The 17,195-nt window shown below is 39.8% G+C and overlaps 1 non-coding gene across 1 annotated transcript; it reads right to left on the bottom strand.

Moving 5' to 3' along the window:
- Positions 1-6,991: 6,991 nt before the first annotated feature.
- LOC148548378 (small nucleolar RNA R71) lies at positions 6,992-7,099 on the bottom strand. Its single transcript, XR_015897962.1, has one exon. It is a non-coding gene; the product is annotated as a small nucleolar RNA R71 (small nucleolar RNA).
- Between the last annotated feature and the right edge of the window lie 10,096 nt (positions 7,100-17,195).

The raw sequence follows: 17,195 nt of genomic DNA, 5'->3' as shown, positions 1-17,195 counted from the left end.
AAAATTGGTTTTTGGCCATACTTCGGCGAGCCATAACTTGGCTTTCGGAACCTCAAATTATTTTAATTTTGTTTCATATATAAATTAGGTTTGTGAAGATTACGTCGTTCAAAGAACGGCTGAAAAATGTTTTAAAACAAAAAAGTTATGTGCGTTAGAAGTTTGGAGGGCAAAACTAAAAATTTTACAGCATTCAGCATTTTAACTGTTCTGCATAGCTTGCGTACGTGACCACTGTCCACGACGCAACCAACCTCACCGGGTTTCGCATCTTGCGTATGCGGGCAAGGTGTTTGCATACGCAAACATGGTTTTTGAGGGGCTGCATACGCGACCACCTGCACGTGACCCGACCAACCTTTCCGAGTTGGGTATCTCGCGTACACGAGCATGGTGCTTGTATACGGAGGCATGGAAATTTGCACGCCCACATGTATGTGGGGAAATTTGCATAAGTGTTGTATTTTAAAGCTAAATTTCAAACCTCTAAACCTCTATTTTCACTCTTTTATCCCTAGATCTTAATAATAGGGCTAGTAATGAGATGAAGCTAGGGGAAATGAGGTATCTTGAGGATGAAGTAAGGTTAGAAAAGTGACAAATTAGGTAGGAGAAGATAGGTGTCATTAATATATGTATATATGTCTTACATTATAAAACTAATTAATGAAAGATATGAATATGTCATCTGAGCACTCTTTCTTGAAAGTGCGACCCCACGAGATGGTGGAAGGTGAGGATCCCCTTTTTTGTTCCTCCTGGTATTGTAAAATTGCCCCAGCGAGATGGTGGGAGGTTAGGATCCCCTCCTTTGTTCCTCCTGGGTATATGAGAATGTATCTCCTGGGTAGACACAAGGGTTGTGGTTTCGCCCCACTTGCTCCAGGTTGGCTAGTATAGAGGCTCTCCGGGTAGATGCAAGGGTGTGGTTCACCCCACTTGCTCTAGTTACGATGAACTGTGTTTGAAAGTGCAAATATATGATATATAAGTAATGTTATGGCTATAATGAATGATTATGAATGTATATGAATGAAATGAGGCTTATGCACTTATGTTATCTGAGATATGAGTGTCCCTGGGTAAAGTACCATGGCTTGCCACCACATGTTCCAGGTTGAGACTCGGTACTCTGTTGACCCTACGACGTAAGGATGACCGGGCACGTATAAATTCCCGAGAAGGATAGCCCCACTAAGCAATTTTATATATATGAGAAAAAGTTATGCATAGACTCTTGGAGATCTGCGTCGAGGGACAGTCCAGGGTTTAGTAGTCGGACTTGTCGGGTTGGCTTGATAACCGACAGATGAGACTCATCAGCCATAGGACAGACATACATCATACGTATATTGTTTGAATTGCTTGTTTGTGCATTAATTGGGATTGCCTAAGTGATTATAATATGCTATTTGTTATATTTGCTATTTGTATTACTTGTTTTTTACCTGTGTTTGCCATTGTCTACTTGTTTGTCTATGCAATTTCATCGGAGATGGAGGAACGGAGGAAAGGTAGAGGGGTTTAGGGTTCTAGTTAAGTCTTAGTTAGGTTTAAGAATCCCTAGAGGACCACCCATTCATGGTTTCTGTTTTAGTTCCTTAAGTTTTATAATCTGAGTGTCAGCATTCTAGGATTGCCTCTGACTTTCCCAGGACTTTATATCTTATGTATGCAACACATTTACCATGTTGAGAACTCCCGGTTCTCACTCCATACAAATATTTGTATTTTTTAGATGCAGGTCGAGAGGCACCTCGCTAGACGTCTTGAGTTCTTTGCAGCAAAGTGGGCTTTGGAATTTTATATTTTGTTCCATTTTGTTATATCTATATGTATAGACTCTCTCTATGTTCATATGCTTTACTGTTGAACCTCACAGAGGTTTATGGAGAACTACGGTTACTTTTATGTATTTTGGGTTATGGTTCCTTATATATATATGACTATTCTCTGGCCAGCCTTAGCTTCACAAGCTGAGTTCGGAGCTTGATATTTTGTACTCTTGATCCTCTACTCTTACTTTTATATATATGTTTTTACGAACCTTAGCTTTCTTCGTACATAAGTTATCCTTTTCCTGAGCGTTGCTCTTTTAACTTTATGATTTTGCTTTACCTATTCTTCAAGACTCCTAGTATACAATAATATATATATATATATATATATATATATATATATATTATTTTAGAGGTCGTAATACCACACCACTCTGTTTTACGACTTAAGCATAAAGCTCTGTGTGGTAGGGTGTTACACTTAGCAGAAAGAATGCAAGTCTCTCCTGGATGAAAATTAAGGAAGAAGAATTAAGGACGGCCTTTGAGGGACTCAAGATGGGACCAAAAGAGACTTCACGGGGAACGTGTTTGGCACATAAGTAGTTAACTCATGACTTTAAGACGGTAATCAAACGAGTACAACCTCAAGATTCAGAAATGACCAGCCTTTTGTCATGTGTCGACAAAGACCAACAGATAGTAGTAAGACGGAATGCAGAAGGACTATGGCGATTCAAGGGTTAAATATGTGTGCCAGAATCCAATAATCTGTGACAAGAAATATTAAGAGAGGCAAATCATGGAAGATATTTGATCCACCCAGGTATCACTAAGATGTACTAGGTTTTGAGCCAGATGTTCTGGTGGCCCGGAATGAAGAGAGACATAGCTACCTTTGTTTCAAAGTGTCTCACATGTTAGAAGGTTAAGATTGAGCACCAAAAGTTGTCAAGAAATCTTCAGCCTCTAGAAGTGCCATAGTGGAATTAGGAGGCGATTGCCATGGAATTTGTTTCAGGACTGCCAAGAACCACATCCAGAAATGATGCCGTCTGGGAAATTGTGGATAGATTGACAAAGTTTACTCACTTTTTACCAATCCAAATGGACCATTCAATAGAAAGGCTCACACAACTTTATATTCAGAAAATAGTCAGGTTGCACGGGGTACTGATGAGCGGATAATTTATACCCTTTTTGGCATTATTTTTACATAGTTTTTAGTATGATTTTATTACTTTTTATTATATTTTTATTAGTTTTTATTAAAAAATCATATTTCTGGACTTTACTATGATTTTGTGTGTTTTTTTGTGATTTCAGGTATTTTCTGGCTGAAATTGAGGGACCTGAGCAAAAATCTGATTCAGAGGCAGAAAAAGGACTGCAGATGCTGTTGGATTCTGACCCTCCTGCATTCAAAATGGATCTTCTGGAGCTACAGAAGCCCGATTGGCGCGCTCTCAATTGCGTTGGAAATTAGACATTCTGGGCTTTTCAGCAATATATAATAGTCCATACTTTTCTTGATATTTGATGGCCCAAACTGGCGCTCAAAGCCAGCCTAAAACTTTCTGGCGTAAAACGCCGAAACTGGCACCAGAATTGGAGTTAAACGCCCAAACTGGCACCAAAGCTGACGTTTAATTCCAACAACAGCCTATGCATGAAAAAGCTTTAATTCTCAGCCCAAGCACACACCAAGTGGGCACCGGAAGTGGATTTCTGCATTATTTGCACTTAGTTACTCATTTTTTGTAAACCTAGGTTACTAGTTTAGTATAAAAACTACTTTTAGAGATTTATTTTCATCTTTTGATCACTTTTGATCTTTTGATCATCTTTGGACCATTGTTCACGTTTTGAGAGGCTGGCCATTCGGCCATGCCTAGACTATTTTCACTTATGTATTTTCTACGGTGGAGTTTCTACACCCCATAGATTAAGGTGTGGAGCTCTGCTGTTCTTCATGAATTAATGCAATTACTACTGTTTCCTATTCAATTCACGCCTACTTCTTCTCCAAGATATACTCTCGTACTTAATTTAGTTAAGTCAGAATGAAGGGGTGACCCGTGACAATCACCTAATCTTCGTTACTTGCTTAGCCAAGATCGCGTGCCTGACAACCACAAAGTGGTCTACATGATGTTCAACGTAGTCATTGGATGACAGCTAGAGTATATTCTCTTGGATATCTAATACACGGACCGAGTCTGTGAGATTAGTATCTTCGTGGTATAGGCTAGAACCAATTGACAGCATTCCTGGGATCCGAAAAGTCTAAACCTTGTCTGTGGTATTCCGAGTAGGATCTGGGAAGGGATGACTGTGACGAGCTTCAAACCTACGAATGTTGGGCACAGTGACAGTGTGCAAAAGGATCAATGGATTCTATTCCGACGCTAGCGGGAACCGATAGATAATTAGCCATGCTGTAGCTGTGCTTGGTATATTTCATCCGAGACGAGAAATCCGACAGTTGATTAGCTGTGCAGAAACCGTAGAGGACCATTTTCACTGAGAGGATCCTACAGCTTGCCATGGAAGGGAGCACGCATGGTTGGAAGAAGGCAATAGGAAAGCAGAGGTTCAGAAGCAACAAAGCATCTCCAGACGCTTATCTGAAATTCCCACCAATGAATTACATAAGTAACTTTATTTTATTTTATGTTTTATTTATCTTTTAATTATCAAAACCTCATAACCATTTGAATCCTCCTGACTGAGATTTACAAGGATGACCATAGCTTGCTTCAAGCCGACAATTTCTGTGGGATCGATCCTTACTCACGTAAGGTTTATTACTTGGACGACCCAGTGCACTTGCTGGTTAGTTGTGCGGAGTTGTGAAAAGTGTGAATCATTATTTTCCCACGCCAAGTTTTTGGTGCCATTGCCAGGGATTGTTCGAGTTTCGACAACTGACGGTTCATCTTGTTGCTTAAATTAGGTAATTTTATTTTATTTTCGAAAAATTCAAAAAAAATTATGTGTTCTTCAGAATTTTTAAGAATGAATTCTAGAGTTTCGTGAGATATGTTGAAGCCTGGCTAGCTGTTAAGCCATGTCTAATCTTTTAGACCGAAGTTTCCACTTATCTTTGTAAGAGCCTTGTGGTTCCCATCAATTTGGCTGTTGTATGTAATGCTCTGCTAAAGCTTGGCTGGCCATTGGCCATGTCTAATTTCTTTTGGACCAAAGCTTTAGACTAACATTGCATGATTCTTGGAATTCTTATTAAAAATTTTGTATCCCTTTATTTTCTTTTTCCAAAATAATTTTCGAAAAAAAATTACAAAAAAATTTAATAAAATCATAAAATCAAAAAAATTTTGTGTTTCTTGTTTGAGTCTTGTCAAATTTTAAGTTTGGTGTCAATTGCATGTTTTAATTTTTCTTTAATTTTCGAAAATTCATGCATTATGTTCTTCTTTGATCTTCAAGTTGTTCTTGATGATTCTCTTTGTTTGATCTTTAATTTCTCTTGTTTTGTGTCTTTTCTTGTTTTTCTTGTGCATTTTCGAATTCATAGTGTCTAAAATTTAAAAATTTCTAAGTTTGGTGTCTTGCATGTCTTTCTTTTCTTAAAAATTTTCAAAAACATATTTTTGATGTTCATCATGATCTTCAAAGTGTTCTTGGTGTTCATCTTGACATTCAAAGTGTTCTTGCATGCATTATTTGTTTTAATCTTAGTTTCTTATGTTTTGTGTCATTGAGTTGTTTTTATCTTTCCTCATTAATTCAAAAAAAATATATTTTCCTTATTTTGTTCATAAATTTTCGAGATTTTGGGTTGACTTGGTCAAAAATTTTTAAAATTTAGTTGTTTCTTGCTAGTCAAGTCAAAATTTTAATTTAAAAATTTTATCTTTTGAAATCTTTTTCAAAAATAAAATCTTTTTCATTTTTTTCTTAATGTTTTTGAAAATTTCAAAATTAATTTTCAAAATCTTTTTTTTATAATTTTTGAAATTATTGCTAACAATTAATGCTTTGATTCAAAAATTTCAAGTTTGTTACTTTCCTGTTAAGAAAGGTTCAATCTTTAAATTCTAGAATCATATCTTTTAGTTTCTTGTTAGTCAAGTCATTAACTTTAATTTTCAAAATCAAATCTTTTTAAATTTCTTTTTCAAATCTTTTTCAAAATAAATTTCAATCATATCTTTTTCAAAATTTAATTTCAAAATCTTTTTCTAACTTCTTATTTTTTCAAATTTTATTTTCAAATCTTTTTCAATTAATTACTTGACTTTTTGTTTGATTTTAAAAGTTTACTATTTCTTATCTTTTTCAAAACCACCTAACTACTTTTCTCTCTCTAATTTTCAAAAACTACTAACAACTTTTTCAAAATTCTTTTTAATTAACTAATTATTTTAAATTCTAATTCTAATTAATAATTAAAATAAAAACAAAAATATTTTTCTTTTATTTTAATTAATATTTGAATACTCTCTCTCTCATATCTTTCTATTTATTTAATTATTTACTAACACCTCTCTTCTTCTTAAAAATTTGAACCCTCTCCCTCTCTCTGTATTCGAATTCTTCTTCTTCTCCCTTCTTCATTCTATTATTCTATTCTTCTACTCACATAAAGAAATCTCTATATTGTGACATAGAGGATTCCTCATCTTTGCTGTTCTCTTCTTTTTCATATGAGCAGGAACAAGGATAAGAACATTCTTGTTGAAGCTGATCTTGAACCTGAAAGGACTCTGAAGAGGAAGCTGAGAGAAGCTAAAGCACAAAACTCTAGAGAGGACCTAACAGAAATTTTTGAAAAAGAAGAAAACATGGCAGCCGAAAATAACAACAATGGTGGAGATGCAAGGAAGGTACTTGATGGCTTTACTGCACCAACTTCTGACTTCTATGGAAGAAGCATCACAATTCCTGCAATTGGAGCAAACAACTTTGAGCTTAAGCCTCAATTAGTTTCTCTAATGCAGCAGAATTGCAAGTTTTATAGACTTCCATTGGAAGATCCTCATCAGTTGTTAGCTGAATTCTTGCAAATCTATGACACTGTTAAGACCAATATGGTTAATCCTGAGGTCTACAGACTTATGCTTTTTCCCTTTGCTGTAAGAGACAGAGCTAGGATATGGTTGGACTCACAACCTAAAGAGAGCCTGAACTCTTGGAAAAAGTTAGTCAATGCTTTCTTGGCCAAATTGTTTCCACCTCAAAAGTTGAGCAAGCTTAGAGTGGAAGTCCAAACCTTCAGACAGAAGGAAGGTGAATCCCTCTATGAAGCTTGGGAAAGATATAAGCAATTGATCAGATGGTGTCCTTCTGACAAGCTTTCAGAATGGAGCATCTTATGTATATTCTATGATGGTCTGTCTGAATTATCCAAGATGTCATTGGATCACTCTGCTGGTGGATCTCTGACCGCTGTCACAGAAGCACCCAAAGATGTATTGGTAAAGATTCTCCTCAAGAAAACCGCATTGTAAGTATAGCTCTACCAACAACAATCCTCGGGGGTCAAATTTAGAAGAGGGATTTGGTTGCCACAAGTTCAACCCCAATAGAATTAACCGAAGTATTCAAACCTTGGGTCATCTCACAAAGAATGGGCAATCATGTGCTTCGACATTGGTTAGAAATCCGGGGTTGTGAGTTATAAGCATGAAAATAAATGGGAATCTTAACAAACAAGTAATCTTAAAATGCAACAACTAATTCAATCAACTAAACAAAATATAAGCACTTTAAATGAATAAACAACATTCCACTTAATTCTATTGTGACCCAAACAAGAAACTACAACTAGAGCAATTGGTTGAGAAAGTTGGTTTTCAAGTATGAATAATAAAGGTAACTCTTGGCTAGGCTCGGAAATTGGGATCACCATCCTTGTCTAACAACTATACCTTGACAATTAGAAGGAACCAAGCTCATTAAGTCTACTCTCAAGTCTTAAGTACGTGATATCTACTCCTAGACTTGAAGTACGTCAAATGGCCCTGATCACATCAACCCATAAGTCCCAACCTACCTACTAATTAGATTAGTAGTGGGTTGGCATCAATGAGTATCAAATTGACCACCTAGGGCTCCCAAATCATCAAATCCATTAGACCCAATGACTCAAGTTTACCCAATTCCCTTGACCTAAGCCAAGAGTGAAAAAGAACTACTCAATGATCAAAGTAAACAATTCATCAAACACTTGGTAAGCACTAACAAAAGACATGTTCAAAGTAGCAATTAAATTGAGTTCTACAAATACCCACTAACAATTATCAACATGCAATCATCCAAACAACAAGGCTAAGCATAGAAATCATCAATGTAACATCAACAAGTCAAGATTCACAACATTCATGAAATGGGTATAAAATGGGAATTGACAAGAATTCATAAACTATCACAAGATATAAGCAAAATTGTAACAAGAAATTCAAATTGAACAATTAAGACTAGTAATTAACAAGATTCAAGTCACAAATCAACAAGGGAAGATCAAATTAAAACTAGATCTAGAGAGGAACAAGGGTTTCTCTCTCTAGAATAACCAAAGAACCAAAAACTAACTAAAAATTATGTCCTAGTGTAAAATGAGTGATCCCCCCTTTCCCCTAGCATCCTTGGGTCTTTTTCCATGTAGAAGCAGCTTGAAATTGGGCCTAATGAGCCTCAGAAATCACCAGGCACGATTTCCTTTAATGAGGTCACGTGCAGCCTTCCACGCGTGCGCGCGCGCCGATTGCTCTTGCGTTCTACGCGTGCGTGCCAAGTGCGCGTGCGCGTCGATAAGATTCTCCTGATTCACACGGATGCGTCCATCCTCGCGCGCAGCTTCCAGCCAATCCCATCCACGCGTGCGCGTGGAGTGCGCGAGCGCGCCGATGCTGCTTTTCCAAAGATCTCAATTCTTCATGTTTTTCCTCCCTTTTGTACATGCTTTCTCCCTCTCTTCTAAGTCATTCCTACCCTATAATTCCTGAAATTACTCAACAAATACATCACGACATCGAATGGCAATACAAGAGGATTAAAATTTGGCAATTTTAAGGCAAAATAAGCATGTTTTACATCATAGAGCAATATTGGGAAGTGAACACAAAACCATGCATTTCTTGCGAATAAGTGTGAGAAATATTGATAAAATCCCCCAAAATAAGCACAAGATAAACAACAAAATCGGGGTTTATCAAATCTCCCCACACTTAAACCAAGCATGTCCTCATGCTTAAAATAAAAAGAAAAGACCAAGGATCATGGTGAGAAAGGGTTTATGAAATGCAAACTACCTAAGTGGATGCGTGCAACTAATGTAAAATCATCTATATATTTGGTCAAGAGTAAATCTATCCTTCAAGAATACATGTGAGCATATAGGGTGAAAATAGTATGCAATTCATGAATCCTACCAAATTGAATATCACTAAAGAGTGCATATGACTTGCTGAACGAACGCTTGTGAAAGCCGGGAACAAGCATTGAGCATCGAACCCTCACCGGAAGTGTATCCGCTCTATTCGCTCAAGTGTCTAGGGTTCGTCACTCAATCTCCTCCTAATCATGCTTTCCAAGATTTGTCTTTCATCTAATCAATTAACAATTACTTAATGCATGCTTACAAGTATCATGAGGTCTTATTCATGGGTTGTAACGGGGCTAGGGTGAAGGTAAGGATGTATATGACCAAGTGGGTTCAAAATTTGAGTCCTTGATCAACCTAGGATCCACTAGACACATAGAACAACCTATACAACTACAATACATTCCTAGCTACCCTTGAGTTTTACCCTTTTTTCATACTCATGCATTCTTTTCAATTCACACCCGTATGCATTGTTTTTGTTACTTTATCTTGGGGCATCTTTGTCCCCTTTCATTGCTTTCTCTCTCTTTTTATTATTTTTTTTCTTTTTTTCCATATATATATATATATATATATATATATATATATCTATGTATCCCCTTTTCTTGGGATTTCTTTGTGAACCAAAGTATCAATGCATACGGTTTAATCATTTAACACATGAGTATGTTCCCAAAATCCTAGAATCTTCAATTACACTACAATTACATGCCTATATATCTACCCGAATTTCCCAAGTATACCCTCCTATTTAAATGATACACATCCTAACTCACCTAAGCCAATCAAGGATTCAAATTCAGGGACATTCATGGTTTTTCACTTAGGGTTGTTGATGAGCTCTATTTAAGAACAAGAGGGTTTATCAAAGGCTCAAAATTGGTTAGAAATGGTAGATATAAGGGTTAAGGCTATTTGGGAAAAGTGACTTTTGAAATGATGGCCTCAATCATGCAAATGCATTCATACATAAAGCAATTGACATATAGAATCAGACAAAGCAAGGATCACACTCATAGAGAGAGAGAGAGAAATGCACACAAGAATGGAAATAATGGTTAAAAGATGTAACCATGCAATAGGCTCAAAACTTTCATGCTTGTGTTCTTAACTCAATTACTATGTTCCAAAATACATTCTTAAAGCAAGTTTACTGCAAAAATTTTCAAAATTTTTGGTAGGTCACCCAGAACACAGTTTCTTGGAAAGAAAGTTATTGTTTTGACCAAGTAACTCTATAGAAACTAACCATCATGCAAAGAGTAATTACAAGCAAGACTAACTACACATGCAATATATAAAAAGAGAAAAATAAATCCATGGGTATTGAGGAGAAGAGGGCGTTACCCATGGAGATCGGTCAGACGACCTCCCCACACTTTTAGAATTTAGCAAGGTCCTCCGTGCTACGAATGATACGCAAGGGACGGTCGGGACCGGAGCCTTCACTATCCCCTTCATCAGACCTCCCATCAGTTGGGTTCGAGGTGGATGTGAATATTTCGGGTTCCTCCATGCTAGGGGCAACAAAACCCAGAAGTGTCTTGATGTAAGTATAGCGGCGGTGGTTGCACCGCTCATATCTATCAAGCTTCCGGTGAAGATCTTCTATCCTTTGATATGTGGATCTCAGTGGTGGTGATGATGAGCTGGAAGGAAAAAGAAGTGGCGAGGCCATGTTGAGACTTGGTTTGTTCATGGGAAGGTGTAGGTATTTTCCGCTTGGGACTACATTGCCCTTAGCCGGAATCATAATCCTCTTATCCTTGGCTTCCCAAGAAACACCCGCAGCAGCAATTAAGTCAGACACCAATGCTGGAAATGGCAAATTACCCCGGTCGTGAACTTGACTCATTGCTTGCTTGACAAGAGGTAGAATGTTCACCAGCTTCTTCGTGAGAACACACCACACAAGCAAGGCAAGGTCCACCGTGATGGACGACTTGTGGGTGCTAGACAACACATAGTGGGATAGGATTTGGGCCCAAGCTCTAGCTTCCACAGTGAGGAAGCGAGCGTCAATACTCTTGGGCCTCATCTGCTGTTGACCTTGGATCCAAGAAGATTATGGCTCAGCAATGACTCGGAGGATCGAGTCCCAATTGAATCCATACTCCTCTCACTGACATAAGACTTCTTGGTATCCATCCATGTCACTTGGCACTGGTAGAACATTAAGCACTTGTTGAATAGCCTCTTCTGAAACTGAGACTTGCTTCCGGCGCATGTATACCGATTGAAGAGAGGAAATGTGGTAGTTAGTATAAAATTCTTCCACCCAAGAGAGGTTGATTTCCTTTGGTTTCCTCAAGAGAAACTCCCATCCTCGCTGTTCAATGCGGGGCAGAATATAAGGAGCAACCTTGTCCGGCGGAGCTAGTAGATACTCAGGGTGATAGTTCCTTACGGCTATGGAAGGGAACTTAAGTTCACAGAAGCGGTTGGGGAACCTTGAAGAGTCTCTTGCCGGTTTGCCCTTGTCATTCTCATCAATAGGAGCGGGTGTCTTTCCTTTCTTTGATAGGGGTTTGGCTCCTATTGAAGAACGCGCCTTAAAATTTAATTTTTGGGGTGCCCTTTTTGCGGCTGGTTTCCTTGGAGCTATCTCCTTGCCTTTCTTGGTGGCCATCCTAAAAAGGGAGAGAAAGAAGGAAAACATTACACCCAAGAATCAATTTGACAAAAGACATGCAAGTGAATTGTAATGCCCGTGGTAGATGTAAAAGCAAGGGTCATAACACTTGGCATGGGATGCAAGAGGGAGTAATGCATGCAATGGCATGAGAAGAGTGGTCTCAAGCATCGATAATAAAGAGCAAGTCATATTCAATGAATGTTTAACTGGTAAGTATCAACTACAAGCACACAAGTTAGGCTCAATGCATTTAAGAGAAAGCAAGTGAATGAGGAAGGAGCAACAATTGAAAAGTACATGGCTAAATTGAGCCAAAATGGGATGTGTGCATTTCCTCGAACACTTGGCATGCAATAATCGAGCAATGAGCAATTATGAGATACTAAACCAATTCAAAGCCCAAAATAGAACATCAATCATCACATAAACATCACACAATGGTAAAAGAGTGACAAAAGATCTAGTAATGCAAATTAAGCTCAAGTGCAACATCCATGGAGAAATAAAGGAAGAGTAAGCAAACAAAAACAAGAAACATGATCATCAAGTAAAAGAGAAACTACGTAAGGCAATAAGAAGTATCTAATTAGAAGAAATAATGTAAGGAAAAAATGGAAGTAAAGGAATGGAAGAAGCTAAACCTTGATGAGTACGAAAAAGCAAGGTTGAATCTTCTTTTGTGAAGATGAGAGAGAAAATAGGAGAAGTGTAGCGCCACTGGGAAAGAGTGGTTGTCACCAGTGAGTGGCCGGAGACAATGTTGGTGGGTTGTGGAAGAAGAAGAAGAGAAGAGAAGTGATGGATTGAGAGTAGAAAGAAACTAAAGAAGAGAAGGGGTTGAAAGAAAGGAAAACAGGGCAAGGCGCGAAGGTCTTAAATTGACTCGCGCAACCGGCGCGCGCGCACAAGGTGTGCTGGCGCGTCGGTGAGAGTGATAGTAGATGGCGCGGGCACGTCAGTGGCACGCGCGCGCAAGAGAGGTTGTGCCTCAGGCACAAAAGTGGCACAAAGTTAGCACAAGTCTCTGTTTTTTGTACCAGAGTGAGTCAGTAAGGTAGGTGCGCAGGCGCGCACCCTGCGCGGACGCGTATGTTCTGGCACAAGGTTGGCCCAATTGTGGCACAACTCTCTGGTTTTTGTACCAGAGAAGTCATATTCGCCATTGGCGCGTGCGCACACCGTGCGCTAGCGCGTCGATGGGTAAATTGCCAGAGTGCGCGTGGGCGGCATGTATGCGGACACGTAAGTGCCTGGCGCGAGTTGGGCATGAAGTGGGCATAACTCTCGGGTAATTGGCCCAAGAGTTAGGAATTGCTACCGGCGCGCGCGCGCACTATGCGCTGGCGCGTCGGTGCTCTTTTTCAAAGACAAATTGTTGTTTTCTTCACTTTTGCACACCCTATCTACAAGAACATATTTTTCTACCCAATAAAATCAGCAAAACTAACATCCCTATGCACTCAATCAATCAACAAAAGATCCTAAAATTCACAAGAAACCTGAAATACTAAGAAGATGGTATAAACAAGGAAGATGTTACCATGGTGGGGTGCCTCCCACCAAGCACTTTTCTTTAACGTCCTTAAGTTGGACGGTCCTTCTCTTAAGCTTTCTCTCTTCTTGGTGCATCCTCCAATATGTACACTTCTAGCTCTCTTGGAGACTTGCAACCATGATACTTCTTCACTCTATGTCCATTCACCTTGAAAGTCGCTTCACTTTTGGGATCAAACAATTCCACCACTCCGTAGGGCTTCATCTCCTTCACCTTGAAAGGTCCTTCCCATCTAGAGCGGAGCTTGCCAGGCATAAATCGGAGCCTTGAGTTGTAGAGAAGGACATCATCTCCCTCTTGAAAGTCCTTCCTCCGAATGTGATGGTCATGGAATGCTTTAGTCTTTTCTTTGTAGATTCGGGCATTCTCATATGACTCATTCCTCAAGCATTCAAGCTCCTCTAATTGTAGCTTCCTAGCTTCACCCGCCTTGGCTAGATCCATGTTGCACTGCTTTACCGCCCAATAGGCTCGATGCTCAATCTCCACCGGAAGGTGGCATGCCTTACCATAGACGATCCGGAAAGGGCTCATCCCTATCGGGGTCTTGTAGGCCGTCCTATATGCCCATAGTGCATCCCCTAACCGGAGGCTCCAATCCTTTCTTTGTGGATTGACCACTTTTTCCAAGATTCTCTTGATCTCCCGGTTGGACACTTCCGCTTGCCCATTTGTTTGCGGATGGTAAGCAGTAGCAACCTTATGCGTCACTCTATAGCGCTTGAGAAATGCTTCCACTTTCCTGTTACAAAAGTGGGATCCTTGGTCGCTCACGATTGCTCGTGGCGACCCATAACGGCATACAATATGATTCCGTATAAAAGAAACAACGGTATTGGCGTCATCAAGGCGGGTAGGCACGGCCTCTACCCACTTTGATACCTAGTCAACCGCTAACAGAATATACAGATACACACTAGAGTTGGGAAACGGTCCCATAAAGTCAATGCCCCATACATCAAATATCTCGCAGAACAACATAGGTTGCTGAGGCATTTCATCCCTCTGGGATGCGTTTCCTGACTTCTGACACTGATGGCAAGACACACATAATCGGTTAGCATCCTTGAATAAGGTTGGCCACCAGAATCCACAATCCAACACTTTTTTAGCGGTCCTTTGTGGGCCAAAGTGGCCACCACATTCGGACGAATGGCAAGCTTCAAGAATTGGTTGGAATTCGGATTCCGGGACACACCTTCGGATTACTTGGTCCACACCTCTCTTCCACAAGTGAGGGTCATCCCAAATATAGTATTTGGAATCACTCCTCAACTTGTCCCTTTGGTTTTTCGAAAGGTTGGGAGGGAAGATTCTTGCAACCAAGTAGTTTGCCATTGGGGCAAACCAAGGAAGGCTATCCGACACAGCATGCAAACTATCCAATGGGAATGAGTCATTGATCGGAAATGGATCAATTTTTAAATTCTCAATGCGGCTTAAATGATCCGCAACCAGGTTTTGAGATCCACTCCGGTCCCTAATCTCAATGTCAAATTCTTACAAAAGCAAGATCCAACGTATGAGTCTAGGCTTTGACTCATTCTTTGTCAATAAGTACTTTAAAGCTGCATGATCCGTGTATACCACTATCTTTGAACCTAGAAAATAAGATCTGAATTTATCTAAAGCATGAACAATGGCTAAGAGTTTTTTTTCGGTAGTGGTATAGTTGGATTGTGCTGCATCTAGTGTCTTAGAAGAGTAAGCAATGACATAAGGGAGTTTACCCTCGCGCTGTGCAAGCGCGGCACGTATAGCATAGTTTGACGCATCGCACATTATCTCGAATGGCAACGTCCAATTGGGGCCTCGCACAATCGGTGCTATGGTGAGAACTTTCCTTAACTCTTCAAATGCTTTCACACACTCACTGTCAAACTCAAAATCCACATCCTTTTTGAGTAGGCGCGACAATGGCAAAGCAATCTTGCTGAAGTCCTTGATAAAGCGCCTGTAAAATCCTGCATGTCCCAAAAACGAGCGGACCTCCCTCACGGATGAGGGGTGAGGCAAAGTAGTAATAACATCGACCTTGGCCAGGTCCACAGAAATGCCTTCACTAGAGACTACATGTCCTAACACTATGCCTTGTCGTACCATAAAGTGACATTTTTCAAAATTTAAGACAAGGTTAGTGTCAACACATCTAGCTAGGACCTTGGCCAAGCTCTCTAAACAACAATCGAATGAGATACCATAAACGCTAAAGTCGTCCATAAAAATTTCTAGACAATTCTCCATTAGATCGGAGAAGACACTCGTCAGCACCGCTGAAAGGTAGCGGGTGCGTTACATAGTCCAAATGGCATCCTTTTATAGGCAAAGGTGCCAAACAGACATATAAACATGGTCTTCTCCTGATCTTCAGGAGCAATATATATGTGAAAATATCCAGTAAATCCATCAAGAAAGCAGTAGTGAGATTTACCTGCCAAGCGGTCTAGCATCTGATCAATGAAAGGTAGGGGGTAATGGTCCTTTCGTGTGGCGGCGTTCAATCTTCTGTAGTCAATACATACTCGCCATGTATTTTGTACCCTTTTAGTAACCATTTCACCGTCGTCCTTCTTGACCGTTGTGATGCCTGACTTCTTGGGAACAACTTGAACCGGGCTCACCCACTCACTGTCGGAAATTGGGTATATGATGTCCGCATCCAGTAATCGAGTGACCTCTTTCTTCACTACATCAAGGATAGTCGGGTTGAGCCTCCTTTGCGGTTGCCTAACCGGCTTGGCTCCATCTTGGAGAAATATCCTATGCATGCACTTGCGGGGGTCAATTCCCACAATATCTGCTAGGCTCCATCCTATCGCTTTCTTGTACTTTCTTAGAACATCTAGGAGCTTTTCCTCTTCTTCACTTGAGAGGTCACTAGCAATAATGACCGAAAACCCTTGGTTGTCCTCTAAGAACGCATATTTCAAATGAGATGGAAGGGGCTTCAGTTCACTTTTTACCTCAAGATGAGGTTCCTTTTCATCAAGCTCATGGGACTCATTCTTGGCAATTTCTTTTTCTTGTTCATCCTCTTGGTCATCCTTCTCCTCAATAGTGGGGTAGCATAACTTGTCATGGTTTTCCTCTTGCACTTCTGCTACCACTTCATCAATTACATCGCATCGGAGCATAGAATGTTCTTCGGGAGGATGTTTCATGGCTTCCTCTAAATTGAACTTGATAGTCTTGTCTCCAACCCTAGAGGAATATATACCGGTGAAGGCATCTAGCTTGAATTTGGAGGTTTTGAGGAAGGGTCTACCAAGTAGAACGGAGGATGAGCTTCTATTTTCTGTTGGAGGCATTTCAAGGATGTAGAAGTCGACCGGAAAGACCAAAACCTTAATTGCCACAAGTACATCTTCCGCTATTCCCATCACTGTGATCACACTTTTATCGGCTAAGGCAAACCTCGCCGCCGACTTCTTCAGTGGAGCTAAATTCAACCGCACATAGATAGAAAGCGGCATGATGCTAACACAAGCTCCCAAGTCACACATACAATCATGAAAAGTGTATCCACCAATACAACAAGACACTAAGCATGGTCCCGGGTCACCACATTTTCTTGGAATAGGTTCCATCAAGGAAGAGATTGAACTACCCAAGGATAATGTCTCCAATTCTCCTATCCTATCTTTGTGTGTACACAAGTCTTTCAAAAATTTTGCATACTTTAGAATTTGTTGAATAGCATCGAGGAGCGGTATAGTTACCTCAACCTTTTTGAACACTTGAAGCATGTTCAAATCAAATTTCGGTGTCTTCTTTGCTTTCTTCACCATGGAAAGGAATGGAATAGGAACGGACTCATCCACTATAGCTTTCCTCTTGGGCTCCTTGAGGTTTACTCCTTCTTCCTCATGTCTTTTA

This window comes from Arachis ipaensis, chromosome B8 (genome assembly GCF_059453495.1).
Source record: "Arachis ipaensis isolate K30076 ecotype BB chromosome B8, ASM5945349v1, whole genome shotgun sequence".
In the NCBI taxonomy this organism is placed as follows: domain Eukaryota; kingdom Viridiplantae; phylum Streptophyta; class Magnoliopsida; order Fabales; family Fabaceae; genus Arachis; species Arachis ipaensis.
Note: the sequence above shows the minus strand (reverse complement) of the source record. Positions and strands in the feature narration are given on the sequence as shown.